We start from the raw sequence: 19,066 nt of genomic DNA, 5'->3' as shown, positions 1-19,066 counted from the left end.
GCTAACCTTTCTGGATTGTGGAAGATTCCTAGCTGATGACTCTTTGTTCCTTTGCTACTCTCCTCACACTGGTAAGGTTTGACACCTCACCAAAAGTGAGGTGTCAGACTAAACACTCACATCCAAAATTTTCCTGATTTTTGGAATTATTATCAGCAAATAGATCTGGAGTGCTGCAAAATGCTGGAGGTCACAAATACAGAATTTTGGGAAACAGGGAACAATGCCTTATTTCCTGAACTACCATTGCCATTAATTTAACTAATCAATCTAGATCTGACATGAAATACAATGCCAGCCTAAAAATAATTGGTGTAAGAATTATATCTTGGACCAGCCTAACAGGGACATGAGACTGAGGGAGCCAGAAGCTCCACCTCCACTTTAGTTCCTCAATTCTAGCAGCTTGCCCATAGTTGAAGAATCCGTCTGCACTGTCTTATGCTTCCTATCTGAACAAGTTGCTTTCTCTGGCAGACTTGAACCCCCACTTGAACACAGTTGTTTCTCTTGCCTCTTGATTTGACCTTCTAGTTTCCTTCCCAGTTTATCGTGACCTGTTGCAGATGACCAGTACAAGAATTTACTATATTTATGGGTAACTGTTGTTTGGCATGGATTTTGATTAGTAACTGTCCAGCTACACATACTTAGAATCAGGGGCGAACCTAGGCAAACTGGCGCCCGGGGACAAAACCTGAGTTTGGCGCCCCCCCCTCGGCGAATGGGCGGCCACCCTCCCCCACCATGAACAAACAATTATTTTTTGCACCAGCTCACAAAACACCTCCCACTCCCAGCAAAACATACATGGCTCTCTCCCCACCAACTCTTTTCCTAATTTTCTAATCACAACAACCCTATGAGGTAGGTTGTTAGCCTGAGAAACAACTCCAAGCCAGTGCAAGTGGGTATTAAGCATGTAAATCTCTCACAAATCACCCCCAGCAAAACATTTACCAAACAAATGTCAGCATCATCTCTCACAAAACACCTCCAGTGGAATCCACCCCCAAACAGCATCACTTTCAATGGTGCTTAAACTAGGGAGCTCAGATTCTTCTTTTAAATCCACCTTAAAGGGAGAATCTGGGGTCTCTGGTTAAAACAAAATTGAAAGTGATGTTGTTTGGGGGTGGATTCTCCCCCACCCTGAAACAACATCACTTTTGAGGGTTGGAGATTTAGATGAAACAAATACCAGATTCAGCCAGAATCTGGGCAAATTTGGGCAAATTTGGACAAAAAGTGTCCAATGATGTCCTGCCCAAATATGAACAAATGTGAATGCAAGGTATTTGGGCTTTTGGGGGGGTATTTTTGGTGTTTTTCGGCCTGCAGGGAGGGCATTTTTAAAGCTAACAGCACCATGATTTCAGGGCATCATCCAGAGACTGCCCTGATGATACCACCCAAGTTTGGTGATGTTTGGTTCAGGGGAAGCAAAGTTATGGACACCCAAATGGAATGCTCCATCCCCGTTGTTTTCAATGGGAGCTAACAGTAGATGGGGGCTACCCATTTGAGGGACCATAACTTTGCTCCCCCTGAACATAACTTCACCAAACTTGGGTGGCATCATAAGAATAGTTACCAGATGATACCCTGAAATGTTGGTGTCACTAGCTTTAAAAATACACCCCTTACAGGCACCCCAAGAAAGTTGCCCAAGATTCTTTGTTTTGCAGTGACTTTGCTCCATTGCAGCCAATGGGGAATTTCTGAGGCAGGCTGCACATTTCTGAAGATAGAGGCACCAGGCTTTCAAGGTGGCTCCAGGAAGCCCTCCTGGTAAAAGCATCCAGGCATACAGATCTTTGCTTCTGAGGGTTCAATTTTATGGGCCCCCAAAAGGCTTATTTTGTTTCCATGCTGCTGCCCATGAAGCCTGCGGGCTGAGTTCTCTCAGAACTCTCTCAACTCACCCCCCCCCACTCCAGAAGCAAAGCTCACCAAGCTTGGATGCTATTACCCAAGGCCTCTTGGAGCCACCTTGAAAGTCTGGCGCCTCTATCTTAAAAAATTTGTGGTCAGTGCTTACACACTCAGAAATTCCCCAGAATCTGCTCTTCAGCAAGTTCTATGGTGGGAAACATTATTTTTCCCACCATAGACTTCAATGGGGCTTTCTGTTATAACCAGCTGGTGCTGTGGTAGAGGTTTCCAGGAGGCAATGTGGTAGTGGTCTTGCTCTGGGTGGGGGCACTAAAGTTTGCCTGGGATGGCCGAATGCTGTGGGCATCAGGTTCACCTTCAACTTGGTGCCCACAGCATTTAGCAAATTTGGTTGGTTCCTTTCAGGAGACTCACACCAGCAGCTCTTCAGGAAATGCCCCCACCCAGAGCAAGACCCCTACCACAGTGCCTCCCATTGAAACCTCTACCACAGAGCCACCTGGAGCATGGAAACAAAACAAGCCTTTTGGGGGTCCATAAAATTGAACCCTCAGAAGCAAAGGTCTCTATGCCTGGATGCTATTACCAGGAGGGCCTCCTGAGCCACCTTGAAAGTCTGGTGCCTCTGTCTTCAAAAATGTGCAGCCTGCCTACACACTCAGAAATTCCCCATTGGCTACAATGGAGCAAAGTCACTGCAAAACAAAGAATCTTGGGCAACTTTCTTGGGGTGCCTGTAAGGGGTGTATTTTTAAAGCTCGTGACACCAAAATTTCAGGGTATCATCTGGTAACTATTCTTATGATGCACCCAAGTTTGGTGAAGTTATGTTCAGGGGGACCAAAGTTATGGTCCCTCAAATGCGTAGCCGCAATCTCCTGTTAGCTCCCATTGAAAACAATGGGGATGGGGCACCCTCTTTGGGGGTCCATAACTTTGCTTCCCCTAAACCAAACATCACCAAACTTGGGTGCTATCATCAGGACAGTCTCTGGATGATACCCTGAAAATTTGGTGTTGCTAGCCTTAAAAATGCGCCCCCTGCAGGCCAAAATGTAAAAAACACTAAAAAAATTAAAAATCACACAAAAGACCCTGAAATGGTGGCGCCCCCCCACGTGTCCAAATGGGGGGCGCCCGGGGACATAGGGTACCCCCTGTCCCTAGGTAGAAACGCCACTGCTTAGAATCCATTTTGATGTCTTCATATCAGTGTAGACCAATGGGGACCTATGATGTTTAGCTAGCATGCATGAACACTGTGAAATTATATCTGAAATAGTCATAAATTGATATAATTGTTTCTATGATATTAAATCTCACAGCATTTCTCATAAAAATGTTATAATTTTAAAAAATATGATCCAATAAATAAGAATTGTGATTTTATTTGACAACACAGATGACTAATATGTAATATGTACACTTTTATTTGTTCGGTCATGGTGTCTGAAATACCACATCCTGGTGCTGAAGAAAACTATGTTAGGTGCAAACTGAAATAAAATCCAGTCAGAAAGACCATAACTTTTTACTACTTGGAAAGAAATACAAACATGGACACATCAGAAGTTGAAAGAAATGATTTCAGAATCATAATTGAAATGAAAACAAAGAGATGCTGATACATAAGTTAAGGATTGATAGAACATTTTCATTTTTCTTCTGCTGGACTGGATGACCTAAGTGATTCCAGATTGCTGTGTATTTGATTGACTTAATATGTTTATGGACATATCAATTATGTGAAGATACTCCACTTGAAAGAGAGAAAAACCTTCAAAACAGTGATTGCTGCAAAGAAACAAATTTACCACCAGAGAAACTTGAACTTAAGAAGGAACAGACATCCAGAGCTAGTAAATAAAAGAGTATTATACCAGACAGGTGAGACTTCCAGAGAGTTTTATTGAGTCAGTGCTCAGCATCCAAATATCTAAGGCATGAAAAAGAAGACAGTTCAAAAACACTTTTTGTATAATTTCATGAAAGATAGCCGGGATGCAATTAGGTGAATGATTTGTATTCCCAGTAATATGTGAAATTGATCCAGAAACAGAACACTGTTTTTCATGTTTTTTAAAGAAAGATGTTAGCTTATGTTTAACTTACACCAGCAACCAGATTCTAAATCAAATGAATATTTTGAATTGCCAAGCTAATGTGGAAAAATGTATCTCCACTTCCCCTTTCCTTGACAAATAAATGATTTTTATAGGTTTCATTAGACCCCAGTGGAAAGGGGGGGGGGATAACAGATTCAAAGCAAAGCAAAGCAAAATAAACAATACAAATAAACAACCCCCCTTCAGATTCTAAAAATGAGTTATAAAGCCCTTACAGAATTTAAATGTATATAGTATAGCTGTCTTTCATTAGCAAGTAATCCCTGGGTTGTTGATAAATAATGCTGAGTCAATAATCAGTTAACAGTGCTGAAATTGAAAATACTGTTATATTGGATTGGTGTGGCACTTATTTAAAGCAGGAACTGTAAAGGTTATTTGATGAATACCAAGAGGCTTTTCAGCTGTAACAAAAGGTGTGATATTAGTTAAACTATGGGGCTCCTTGACATGAGGAAAAAAATGTTCTAAACAGTACTTGACACCATTTTAACCCAGTCTGGATATTATCTTGAGAAAAAAAATTAATAGACCACTAAAAAAGACCTGCAGCCAGCATTTCAAACCATAAAATGATTAGAACTTACAAATCACTCAGACCCCTCACTCCTGGATATCTCCCGCCCAAATTGCAGAAGCAGGCAGGCAGGTAGGCAGGCAGGCAGGCAGGCAGGCAGGCAGGCAGGCAGGCAGGCAGGCAGGCAGGCAGATAGAGAGAGAGAGAGAGAGAGAGAGAGAGAGAGAGAGAGAGAGAGAGAGAGAGACTTACTTGACATATATATATATGTCAAGTCCCAGATCTATTACTCAAATCAGACTCTGTAACTTCACAGCTTAGTAGTCTTTATTGGTAGATAACACAGACTGGAGAGAAAAAGCTAGTTATGCTAGAACATTCAAATGACCCCAATACATCAATCCCATACCCCCCTCCCCTCTCCCAATCCCTTAGCTCTATCCCACACTACAGAAAGCTCAAAAGCCAGGAAAGCAGGATGGACTCAAGGTCAGAGGACTGAGATAATGCCACGTAGCCCTGAGTGCCACTACTTGGCTACCTAGGTAAAACAAAAGTATTTTGCCATTAGCTGTTCCTTCCCTTGGGGGACAGTCTCTCAAGTCCAGCAACCTTTTCAGCCCCTGTCATTGTGCAGCCTCTAGTTCATTTCCTTTTTGCTTATCCTCCTTATTCTTGCTCTTCTCTATCTTTTCTTCCTCTTCACCTATGGAGAAAAGATTACAAAATAATTCTGATTTGAAGAAATTGCTCTTATCCTAATGGAGCAGTTTTGCACTGTGTGTGGGTGATATGCAGCAGCTTTCCTACAGGAAAATTCCATTGCAACTGATCATTAGAAGTGGATGTTAAAGCAGCCCAAGTCTTCATGGCAGAGACCTCTACACAAGAGTCTAATGCCTCATGTTCTATATACTGAAATATGGGGCATCCTGATTGGAGTTTATGTATTTGAGGGCAAGAGATCTCTCATCCACCAATTCCCCAGGCTGTCAAAGCCCTGCACCACCACAGCTCCATCACAGTACTCACCTCATAATCATGAATGACACCTTCAACTACTGACACCCTGCTCCTGGAGGGAGGGCCCTGAATGGCCACCTTCTTGAAAGGGTATTTAAGGCCTCATTTCACCTTCAGACTTTGCTGGAAAAACATCTATTCTACATGTTGATGTTATAGACCAGCTAAGTCCAGGAGTTACCAAAGACTCCTCCACCGGCTGTCCTGGTTTCTGTACTCAGCCAGTGACAGAAGTGATATAGGAAGAAGTAACTCCATTAGGCGAGACTCAAATACACAGCCAGAAACCAGCCCAGTGACACCTCAGCCCTCCAGCCTTAAGCCAGCTGCAAAAATCCAGATGCCAGTGTGCTTACCTTTTTCATCACCAGAGCCTTAGGAACAGCTTAGGTAGAGAACAGACATGGCCCTGCAGGACAGGGACAAAGTGAATGTCTGGCATAGGCTTGGTCAATACCCTAGAAATTCGGTAAAATTCGGATTCAAATTTATTCAGGCATAAAATTATCTGTATGCCCGAATAAGACAAATAACATATTCGGATATACCCAAATATTTGGATATACCTGAAAAATTCAGGTCGGTCTGATTTTTTGTATTTTGGGGTTTTTCACGTTTCCGCCTGCAGGGGGTGTATTTTTAAAGCTAGCAGCACCAAAATTTCAGGGTATCATTTGGAGACTCTCCTGATGACACCACAAGAGCTTAGTGAAATTTGGTTCAGGAGGTGCAAAATTATGAACCCCCAAAGGGGGTGCCCCATTCCCCATTGTTTCCAATGGGAGCTAACAGGAGATGGGGCTACCCCTTTGAGAGTCCATAACTTTGCCCTCCCTAAACCAAACATCACCAAACCTGGGTGGTATCATCAGGACAATCTCTGGATGATACCCTAAAATTTTGGTGCCACTAGCTTTAAAATGCACCCCTGACAAGCACCACAAGAAATTTGCCCAATATTCTCAGCTTTGCAGTGCCTTGGCTACATTGTAGCCAATGGGGAATTTCTGAGTGTGCAAGCAAGCTGCACATTTTTGAAGATAGAGGCACCGGACTTTCAAGGTGGCTCCAGGAGGCCCTCCTGGTAATAGCCTTCAGGCTTGGTGAACTTTGCTTCTGGGGGGTTCAATTGTATGGGCCCCCAAAAGGTTTATTTTGTTTCCCTGCCCCTGCACATGCAGTCTGCTGGCTGAATTCTCTCAGAACTCTATAGAGTTTTATTTAACACCCCCTTCCTACCCCCATAAGCAAAGAAGATGGGGGAGATTTTAGCTAGTGAGTTGATCAATATATATAAGGAGGTAGTCCTTCAAGTACACTGACTCCAATGCACTTATTGTCATCCTAAATATAAACAAAAAACCACCAGTTGTTTAGATTAAGGTGTTCATAACTAATTCAAAATTTATCTCAGCTTTCACATAGTTCACACATTTGTAACATTATTGCATTCATAAATCTTTACATGAAATGTTTATTTTAGGAAGAAGTTAAATAAGTACTGCAAGTAGGACCTTCAGAGTACATAATGATTTGGATTTGCTGAAATTATTTGTGATACTAACAATTTGTGATACTAACAATTTGTGATACTAACAATTCATAGATATTAATATCCATGCCACACTTGGGATTGGTAATTGGAATAATGAGGAGGAATAACTGGTTTCTGAGAATGCCTGGCTGTTCCCCCTGTTTGGGCATGTAAAGTTCATTGCTCAGGGTTTCTGATGTATGGATTGCATTACTTTTCACACCTTTAGATTAACATACTGTTATGAATCCAGATTCAAATATATTAGTAATCACAAATATTATTCCATATTATTAATGTTACCATTGTATAGGTTTTCTGTAATGAGTAGCAATTGTGATGAGGACTGGAGTTTAAATTTGACTTAAAGTAGGTTAATGATTCTACTCGGTCACTTTGGGCATCTCCAAAAGCACGTTTCAGGATAACTTTGAACAATGATACTTGAATATCCCCTATGTTAACAAGAGGGTATGTATAAATGCAAGAGAGCTTTTGCAGGCACAGCAAGAGTAATCTCTAATTAGAAAACAGAGCTCCAGTTCAAAGTGACCCTTGATTAAACAGACATTTCGTACTTGCTTAGTGAAACTTCTGAACTCAAATTCTGCCAGTTTTCCAAGATAAGCCTTTAAATACAGAAGTCATTATTAACACACAATTCACATACAGTTACTGCAACTAAGAAATGAATTTTGTATGGATTTAGGTGGATTTGTTGTATTTGTAAATAAAACTAGTGGGTTTTGGTTGTTGTTAAATTTTGGAAGTTTTCCTTAAAATGTGGGGAAAAGGTTATGATTAAACCTAATCAGGAGTCTATCTATTCCTCTGACAAAATATATTGTTTCTAGAACAATTACCTTTATGCAGCATGAAAATTAGCAGTAGTTTAGATAAATTATGAACCAATTGGGGTTGTGAAAAAGCAATAAATTTATTCCACAGCAGTAGGGATTTGAATTTTAATGCTCACTAAACTTTTAAACAACATTTATGTCTCATAATGGAAGATGTATTAGGTTTTTTCTTCAATGGAAAAGTGGATACATCCTGGACCTTGTGCGTCATGTATATCTTAGGATAAGTAAGTGGTAAGTAAAAAGAGTGGGAAAAGGCTTAGGGAAACCAGTTTCTCATCTCTGTCCTCCTTTGGGCCTCAAGCACTATAAGATCATCTGCTTCCATGAGCCTGCAGCTGCTAAAAAGAAGTGATAGCCACAGCCTAGGCTGTGAGAGGCCAGCTCCAGTTTTGTCTTCCTTGGTATCTGAGGTCCAAAAAGAAGTTTTGTCTGGATAAGAGGACTCTGATTCACTTGATCTGTGTGCGAGATTTTTGGTACAGTAGAGAAGTTTAAAGTGATTTTTTTTTCAAAACTGTCAATCTGTTTTGCAGGAGAAAAGCTGGGTAACACTAAAAGTAGCAAGAGTTCTGTGACAAACAATCTGTAGGCAAAGAGTTGCATTGAAGTAGCTGTCTGGGATGTAAAGAATGTGTACATCATGAATCTTTCCTTTCTTGATCACACTCTTCAAATATCTGCCAAATCAACATGTAAGAGGGCAAAGCCCTTGCTTCAGATTTCCTGCACTATGAAGATGGTTGGGCAAAAGGCATATAAAGCCACACTTCACTCTAGGACTTTCTTTAATCTGAAAATAGTCAACTACAGTGTAATTCTAAGAGAACTGTCCTTGAATAAGCTTCATTGAATAAACCTGAACATGATTCTGAGTAGATCTATTTATGTATTTATTACATGGGTTTCTAGTTAGTACTTGGCCTCTTTTGGGATTCCTTCCTTCCTTCCTCCTTCCTTCCTTCCTTCCTTCCTTCCTTCCTTCCTTCCTTCCTTCCTTCCTTCCTTCCTTCCTTCCTTCCTTCCTTCCTTCCTTCCTTCCTTCCTTCCTTCCTTCCTTCCTTCTCTCTCTCCCTCTCCCTCTCCCTCTCCCTCTCCCTCTCCCTCTCCCTCTCCCTCTCTCTCTCTCTCTCTCTCTCTCCCACCTCATTGTGATGACCATGGTGGACATGGAATGAGTCTGCTTCTTCCTGTCTCTGGAAACAAGGCATTATACCCATTATTGACTCCCAGAATTATGTGCATGCATAGCTATAGTACAAAGGGATTACCTTTCCTGATAAAACAGACCAGTTCCACCAGGCGTTTGGCCAGCCTGGTTAAATACATCAACCTTTCCATCTGGCCACCCGTGGGCATGGGGGTGGGGGAAGGGAGTGCAGCTAGATGCCATCTACATTTTATGGGTTCTTGTATTATTATACATACTGATGTATTAAATTATGTTTCTGCATATGTTTTAAACTGTTGTTCACCGCCTGAGCCCTTAGGAGGAGGGCAGTATATAAAACTAATAATAATAATAATAATAATAATAATAATAATAATAATAATAATAATAATAATAATAATAATTTTAAAATATATCCTGTCATTAGGTACATCAATATTCTAGAATTCAATAGGGTGTAGAGATGGGCTTTAAGGTAACACAAAACAAGGGAATAAGATGCCATAGCAGCACTAAGATGTTCAGAAAAACCAACAATGGTATCTGAGTAAATCAATAGGGTTGTGACTGGAACTTCTGTTAATGAGACTACTTTTCAGACCCAACTGGTCATTACCCTTTAGCTAGATGATAGTAGATATGAGGTAGCTTTTGAAAATAGAGGTGGTGTGTTGTGTGCCTACAATAACCTTTCAGCATTCTTAAGCTGATACAATTATTTTATTTATTTCTCATAAAAAAATTTCCAGTGGGGAAGGATGCCAAGCATCTTACACCATTCCTCTGTACTCCATTTTATCATCATAACACTACACAGTCTGGGACCAGCATAACTCAATTATTCCCTTCTCCCATACAAACCTACTTCCTCACCCTGGTCATTCCTGGAGGTCCTTCTTCAGTTGCTTCTACCAACTAAGGCTAGACTTGTGGAAACCGCGGAAACAACCTTCTCCACTGTGGCATCAAATCTTTGGAACTTCCTCCCCAGGAAGATTCATCTGTCTTCCTCTATTGGTACCTTATGCCAGCAGATGAAGACATTTTTGTTTTGTCTGGCATGCCCCCAATAACAGTTACTGACCCTCCTTGTGTTTGCTGAGTGTTTTAAATTGAATTTTATATTTTAACTTTATTTAATTGTTTAAATGTTTTTATTTTTTAATGTTTTCTAACTAGTGCACCCTGATTGGGTGCAAAAGCAACATTAAAATGTTCTAAATAATTAAGCTCTTTAAGGTATGGCTGAGGTTGTGCGACTAGTCCCAAGTCACGCAGCATACTTCCATGGCAGAGTTGGAATGTAAACCTGGATCTTCCAGATCATAGTCCAACCTGTTAACCACTATAACTATAAGATTAAAATTGCAACCTGTATCTATTATTCAATGGACTTTTCTCTTGAACATTTAAGTTTTCTTTAAATTTCTTTTCCATTGTTTAACAATGATTGTTACTAGGTTTTAAACATATATAGTTTTTTAAAGGCTAATAATTAATTTATTTTCATGGATGTGTATTGAGATTGTAACCAGTTCAACTCCATTTTTGTTCTGTATACTACATCTGGAATTTGGAAGAGAAGATAAAGGATAATATCAGTGATTTATATCAGGCAATGTGAAAAGCACTGAAAAATTATACTGGGGGCAAGGGGTAAGTTAAATTCTTTCATCAAGTTGCTTTAGAAAGCTGTACTGAAAAAAATCAAAGTAAAGACATTTCAGTGGTTTAATACTCTTCCATGTTGTCTGCATCATCAACATTATCATCGCCATTATCATGATCATGTCTTTGTCTATCAGCAGCAATTAATATTGAGAGAATATTACCATTTTGTACAGCCTACCATTTGGGTATATAGTTATTTTAATTGCTACTTGTGGAAAAAAAGCAATCTTTAAAATATTTCAGTGCTATTAGTATAAGAACATGGTTTATTATTATCTTTATTGCTCAATCTGTATAGGTTTGAATTAAGAATTGCTTTTAAAGAGAGCTCAAATGAGATTTTTAGTTCAAATAATGATTTTTCTTTCTATGATTTTGGTTTTGCAGGATGCCATATGGATTGGACTATTACATGGGAGGGTTAGGGGGAAACCACATTAGACTGTTCTGCTGTTATTTGGCTTTTGAAAGGAATGACATGCACAACTTAAATATCAACTATTGGAGTCCATTTATATGTTAGATTTATTATCATGTATAAACTGTTTCTTTTTAAATAGATATTGACGTTCAAGAAGCTCAGCTTCTTTCTGGCAAAAATGCACAGTTTAGCATAGATTTATGAGTAAAAGAGCCTCTGGCACAGCATGGGATAGTCATTCTTCTAAATACAGGTTAAAATATGCTAATAATTGCAAATGTTATTCCACTATTAGTGCATCTACAGAATTATGTTCTGCATTTATATAGAATAATTAGAAGATGTTTATAAGTAAAAACCAAATGCAGAGAATGTTCTTTTAAAAGAGTAAGGTCAACCGTGATCAGAGTTCGGTGTCTTAATTCCACATTTTTAATTGAACACAAAATGATATTAAGAACCCTGGAGCAATTTTTGTGCTGCATTGTTTCTCTTGGCACACAAATAAGCAGAAATATCATTGGATGAATAATGGCAGGCAATTATATCTGTTGTTTTGTTCAAAAATAGAATAAAATGTAGAAATGAAGTCCCTTTGAACCTGGGATACTGAGGTACTTCCTGTCAGTTTTGTTTGCTGCTATATTGTGAAAAAAATTAGATACCGAATCAATTGAAAGAGACCCACAACCTCATTGCTTAATTTAAATAATGCAAGCACCCAAGAACTAAATTCAGGGTAGCTTTCATAGAATCATAGAGTTGGAAGAGACCACAAGAGCCATCCCGCTATAGTGCAGGAACACACAATCAAAGCACTCCTGACATATATTCATCCAGCCTCTGTTTAAAAACCTCCAAAAAAAAGACTCCACAACTCTCCAAGGTAGTGAATTCCACTGTTGAACAGCCCTTACTGTTAGGAAGTTTTTCCTGATGTTTAGGTGGAATCTCTTTTTCATCACCTTGAAGCCATTACTCCTAGTCCTAGTCTCTGAGGCAGTTCTTTAGACATCCATCCTGGTTTCCTTAGACACCTCCCATTTTTCCTCCTCATTGGAACTGTTTGAAATTGTGCCCTAAAGATCTCACTTTTAAGACACTCCCAGCCATTGTGCACTCCCTTCTCTTTTAGTATTTTTGACCATGAGATTGCACCCAATAGATTCCTAAACTTGATGAAATTTGCTTTCTTGAAGTCTAGAATGTGTATATGACTACGCTTAGCATCCCCTTTCCACTGTATAGCCAACTCCAGGAGAACATGAGCACTCCCACCTAAGGATCCTACTACTTCTCCCACCTAAGGATCCTACCAAATCTCCCATTACTACCATGTTTTCCCGAAAATAAGACCTACCCTGAAAATAAGCCCTATCATGATTTTTCAAGATTTTTGAAGGATTAAAATATAAGCCCTACTCCAAGAATAACCCTTACCGCTAGTTACAAATCAGGATGATGTGATCCAGCAGGGTGCTCCCTGCCAATGAGGATGCGGCTTGCATCACATGTGACGAGGAAGCAAGGGGCTGCCAAGGGCCAGCCTTAATGAATTGTGAACGTACTGTATTTCCCCTTTTAAAAAGCCCTACTCAAAAATAAGCCCTAATTCATCTTTTGGTGCAAAAATTAATATAAGATCCTTTCTTATTTTGGGGGAAACTTGGTACTACTTCTCTTTGTGCAAGTTTGGACATCTGTTCCAAGAATGCATCATCCATTTCTTCAGACTGGCATGGGGGTCTATAATAGACCCCCACAATGATATCAGTGTTGTTTCTCACCCCATTAATATTTACCCAGATGCTCTCAACCTGGATTGGAGGATTTAAGTCATGGATCTGCTCACAGCTGTAACAATCTTTTACATATAATGCTACTCCTCCTCTTTTCCTATTTGATCTGTTTCTCTGAAATAGGTTATACCGTTCAATTCTTATGTTCCAATCATGAGACTCATCTTACCAGGTTTCAGTGATTCCTATATTAAGAATTTGAGTTGTTTATTTCCCATACTCTGGGCATTGGTGTAGAGACATTGAAGGCCATGGTGCATTTCCTCTGACTGCTTCTTTAAGAGTTTTTTCCTCCTGCTGTTGTTTTCTAGACCTATTCGCTCAATTTTCTCTACAACCTTTGGACTACCATCACTATCGTTGAACTCCTATCTGTTTGAATACTGTGTCCCTCCCTCCAGGCAAAGATGTTTCTACCTACAGGTGTGAGGTGCAACCCATCCCTTGCCAGCAGTCCCTCTTCGTGAAACAACTAAGATTGGAGATTCGGATATAACAAATACCAGATTCGACCTGAATCTGGGTGAATTCAGGCGTATTTGGGCAAAAATCGTCCAAATATGCCCTGCCTGAATAAGAATAAAACCGAATGCAACGTATCTGGGCTTTGGGTTTTTTTGTGTTTTTTTTTTCACATTTTGGCCTTCCAGGGGTGCATTTTTAAAGCTAGCAGCACCAAAGATGTCCAGGGTATTATCCTGATGATACCACCCAATTTTGGTGAAGTTTAGTTCAAGGGGGCAAAGTTATGGACCCCCAAAGGGGGTGCCCTCATCCCCCATTGTTTCCAATGGGAGCTAACAGGAGATGGGGGCTACCCCTTTGAAGATCCATAACTTTGGACCCCCTGAACCAAACCTCACCAAACCTGGGTGGTATCATCAGGACAGTCTCTAAATGATAACTTGAAATTTTGATGCCACTAGCTTTAAAACAGCCCCCTTAAAGGCACCCCAGGAAATTTGCCCAGATTCTCTGCTTTGCAGTGTCTTGGCTTCATTGCAGCCAATAGGGAATTTCTGAGTGTGTAAACAAGTTGCACATTTTTGAAGATAGAGGCACCAGACTTTCAAGGTGGCTCCAGGAGATCCTCCTGGTAATAGCATCCAGGCTTGGTGAACTTTTCTCCTTGGGGTTCAATTTTATTGCCCCCCAAAAGACCTATTTCCCCCCACTCCTGCACATCAAGCCTGCTGGCTGCTGAAGGGATTTTCCTTGCCTCCATTTGCTGAAGGTTGCCCCAGGAGATTTACTCTGCAGACTCTGATCCTGTGTGCCTTTTCAGCCCCAAAAGAACATAGTTGTACTCAGTTCATCCTGCCAATTCCAGCAATATATAGTTTTCCTATTTTTTTCTTAATTTTCAATGAAGCCGACATAAATACGAGCAAAACAATCATGCAGAAAAAAACCCTCTTTTGTCCTGTGATGCCTGTGCTGTTTGGACAAAAAATGAGAGGTGGCCTTTTTTTTAGATGTCCCCATGACATCTTATTTGTGCTGTCCAGAAAGAAAAAAAAGTCACCTCTTTTTAAAACATTCCCCCAAACATCTTATTTGTGTTGTGCAGAATGGACCAATATTATTGAGTAATGACTTGTCCAATCAAAACTGTATACTGCAATGTGCTTGCATAATAATGAATAATAAATGTTGTTATATCTCAGCTTTTCTGGAGAAGTATGTTTAGTTTTATAATGCAACTTTGAAATGAAACAGACAAATCATGTCCTGTAGTATTGACGCAAATTGTTTTTATCCAATCCAATTCCAAAGCCTTTATTGGCATTATAAACTACAGAGTTAGTAGAAAAGTAGAAAAGAGGCATTTATCTACTAACTGAGACATTAAAACATTAAAATGCATTAAAACATTAAATACATTAAATACATTAAAACAATATTAAACGTTCACAACCACGCCTTGTAAACCGCACACATACAAATTAATTAACCATTACTACTATGTAGACAATGATTGCGCCTGACCAAATAGTGCCTCAAAAAACTTGCAACATTCTCACATACATGATCACAGGACCCATTGAGTAGAAAGTTCATCACAGATGGTAACCTGACAGCGTTTGAGCTCTCTACCAATGGACAGATGTACATGGAGCGTATAGACTCGTATATTGGACACTCCAATAGTACATGTTGAGCCAGTCTCAACAACGGCCATGTTACATTGACATAACCTGTTCTCATATGGAGTGTTATTATACCTGCCAAGAGTCATAGCGTTAGGTAGAGCATTAAAACGAGCCAAAGTGTACACTCTGCGTTGTTTGGGGTTGCACAGAATGTACAGATAGTTGGCACAGTAATCTGATCGGACAATTCCCAAGGCCTGTGGGGAGCAGCTTTTCCCCTCCTGCAACATTCTCAGTTTCTCTCGTTCAACTAAAACAGATTTAATTTCATTATGAATTCTGATGGCAGACATAGTTTGGAACTGGTCAGCTGTTAAGCCCATGTTGTTAAGTTTCTTATCTATGTCAGCCAACCATTTCACAGATGTAGATTCTGATAAGAGTTGATGTATAAAACTATTGGGTCTGGGCTCAAAATGAATTTGGGTCCAGTACTTAAGTACTCTTGTCCATGCCATCAGTTCCATACTATTTTGTCCAGTTTCTCTGCATAGGGTGTCATATGGGACACACCTTGGTGACCCTAAAATTCTTCGCAAAAAGTATCCCTGTACTGACTCATAAGATGATTTAATTTCAGGGAACCATATTGGGGCTCCATATAATAGTTGAGGGATTATCTTTGCATTGAAGATTTTCAGTGCAGCGGGGACAAATTGGTGTCCTTTAGAGTAGAAAAATCGGAGAATCACTGCAGCATTCACCCTAGCTTTGTTCTCTGCTTGTTTGCTGTGAGGGACCCAAGATAGGTTGTAACTGAATAGGAGCCCTAGATATCTAAACCGACTTACTTGCTCTAGGACATGGTTGTTCACTTTCCAGCTACATTTACACCTAGATTTTGCAAAGATCATGACTTTGGACTTGTCATAGTTAAGCGTCAGCTTATTTACATGACAGTATTCTGCACTGCAGTTTAGTAGGCGTTTTAAGCCTACTTGGGAATATGACAAGAGAACAGCGTCGTCTGCATAAAGCAGGGTGGATATATGCAGTGAACCTAAGCGTGGCGGATGGCCATCAATTTTAGTTAAGGTTGCAGGGAAGTCATTGAGAAATAGGCAAAATAGACTGGGTGCCAGTGGGCAACCTTGTTTAACCCCTTTGTTAACCATAATTGATTCTGTTAACGTGCCATCTCTTGAAGTTCTTATTTGGCAAGTTGTATTCGTGTGGAACGCTTTAATTAGAGCTAAAAGTCTCTGTTCCATGTTTAGGGTTTTTAATTTATGCCATAAAAGTTCCCTATCTACCGAATCAAAGGCACCCTTCAAATCCAGAAAAGCAGCATAAAGCTTGCTTTTTTCTTGTGCCTACGTATTTGCTTGCAAGATGTTGGAGAATTAGACAGTGATCTAGAATAGAGTTACCTGCCCGAAACCCGATTTGTTCTGGGCCGAGTAGCTGATGTTTGTCTGTCCAGCTCTTTAATTTTTTCAGTAGATAGTTAGCATACACTTTGCCTACGATAGATAAAAGGCTGATCGGCCTATAATTAGAGGGACACTGGGGGTCTCCTTTTTTATAGAGGGGTACAATGATCGCCTTTAACCAGTCCTTGGGAATCATTAAAGATTTGTTGATATATGTAAATAATGAGGCAAGCACTGGAGCCCACCAGTCTGGGTCAGTTTTTAACATCTCTGCTACAATGATATCAGGGCCAGCTGCTTTCCCAGACTTGTTTTTATCTAAAAGGGACATGATTGCTCTCTTTAAGTATTTGAAGGGCTGTCACTTAGAGGAGGACAGGAAGCTTTTCCTGTTGGCATCAGAAGGTAGTGTGTGCAATGATGGGTTTAAATTACAGGCAGAAAGGAACCATCTAGATATTACAAAAAAAGCTTTAACAGTGAGAGTAGTTCAATAGTGGAACATGTTGCCTAGGGAGGTGGTGAACTCCCCTTCATTGACCATTTTTCAGCAGCGGTTGGACAAGCACTTGTCAGGGAAACTATAGGTTGAACCTGTACTGAGCAAGGGTTTGGACTAGATTGACTGTATGGCCCCCTCCAGTTCTATGATTCTGTGTGTAGTTCAGTTGTACAGCAGAGGTGAGCACATTCAAACCACCTTAGAATCTAAGAAGTCCTGAGAGTCTATTGTTGTACAGGTTGTACAATTTAACTGAAACAATTAATCAGCTGTCTGGAGAATGACCTCTTAGTATAATGTCACTTATAAAGTTTCCATTAAAAAACTCACAAACTGAACAAAAGCAAAAAAAGAGCAAATCAATTAACACTACCAATATTTGACCACTTTGGTATCCATTATCTATAGGTGTCATTCAAAATATTCAGAGCTGTTCATCTTTCTAGTTAATGTGGAATACTGGAACTTCTCATTAAAGCAACTGGCCCAGGCCTTTTAGACTATTTGACTAACCACAAAGCTCAGGTTCAGAGATGGAATATAATAGAAATTTATAAATTTATGCATGGGGCATAGAGAGTAAATAGATAATTTTTTTCTTCCCAAAATTACTAAAACTTAAAGGTGCCCAATAAAATTAATGGGCAATACATTCAGATCATACAAAAGAACATCGTCTTTACCCAACAAGTGATTAAAATGTGGAATTCACTGTCAAGATGATGTATTTATGGTCATGATCATATATGGTTTTAAAAAGAGATTAGTAAATTCATGGATCATCTGTGGCCATGGTGACTGAAGGGAACCTCCACATCTAGTAAACCTCTAGATACCAGCAGTAGGAGGCAACATGGGGAAAGGAAAAGGTGTTGGACACAGCACTGTTATTGGTTCTCCAGAACAACTGGTTAGCTATTGTGTGAGATAAACTGCTCAACAGGGTAGACCAATTGGTCTGATCCAACGAGGTTCTGGTGGGTTTTCCGGGCTGTGGACTGGTGGATTATGTTCCTAACGTTTCGCCTGCATCTGTGGCTGGCATCTTCAGAGGTGTATCACAGAGGAAAGTCTGTTACACACCGTGTAACAAGGCTCTACTTACGTTATTACAAATAAATTGTACTTTACCTCTGTCCAAAGCCCTGGTTCAGTTGCTGACATGTCTAGGTAGAGCTTACGGACACAACTTGCAACCTCTCCATACTGTAAAAGCACACTTGAGATATTTAAAACTTCCCACATTCATAGCCTGAGGCAGGCATCACGAACAGGAGATTTAATGAGCTCTTGGTGGGTTAAGATATGTTCTACCATGCCTAGCCCCTTCTATGTTCACTTTTCATTTTAGAGGTTGCTTTTGTAGTCATAAGCTCTGGCACTGCAGATTTGTGTTTGGCATGTTACTTTGGAATTGTTTCACAAAGCTCTGTACCATTTCTATATTCAGTTTGGATTAACTGTGCTGGGCTAGATGAAATCATCCGGAATCAGTCACTTTTATTTTATTAAGAGAAACAAGATTGCCAATAGACTCTGCTGCTTCCCCTACATATCTGATCTATTCTGCACAGGAAAAACAGAACAGTTTTTAAAAGTTCTATTAATGCAGCATATATGAAGGGTTCCTTTGCTTTCCTAAACTATATGTTGCTTTTAATTTTATATTTAGTCATATAAAGGACTGTATGAACATAGTATTTCTTTTTCATCTAGTATTATTCTGAAATCTAATTTTTCATGAAGTATGGAATTCTCTAATGCAGTACATAGATTATCTGTCTAGTAAGAGTTGCCATAGGAAGTGCATCAAACAAATAAATAGTAGCAGATACGTGGAATGCATGAAGGAGTCTTAAATTATTCTAAAACTCTCCTTTTCTCCCTCTTGCTATTTGGCTGTTTAAGGGTTTCTTTCTTTCCAAAGGGGAGATGAATAAAGTGATGATAACAAGACTTTGCCTGAAGCCATATGCCTACAGAAACCCAGCTAAACTTCTGCAAATGAACAAGGCAAGTA

Source organism: Sphaerodactylus townsendi, linkage group LG07 (genome assembly GCF_021028975.2).
Source record: "Sphaerodactylus townsendi isolate TG3544 linkage group LG07, MPM_Stown_v2.3, whole genome shotgun sequence".
Lineage (NCBI taxonomy): Eukaryota > Metazoa > Chordata > Lepidosauria > Squamata > Sphaerodactylidae > Sphaerodactylus > Sphaerodactylus townsendi.
The sequence above is the reverse complement of the archived record's forward strand: the minus strand, read 5'-3'. Positions refer to the sequence as shown.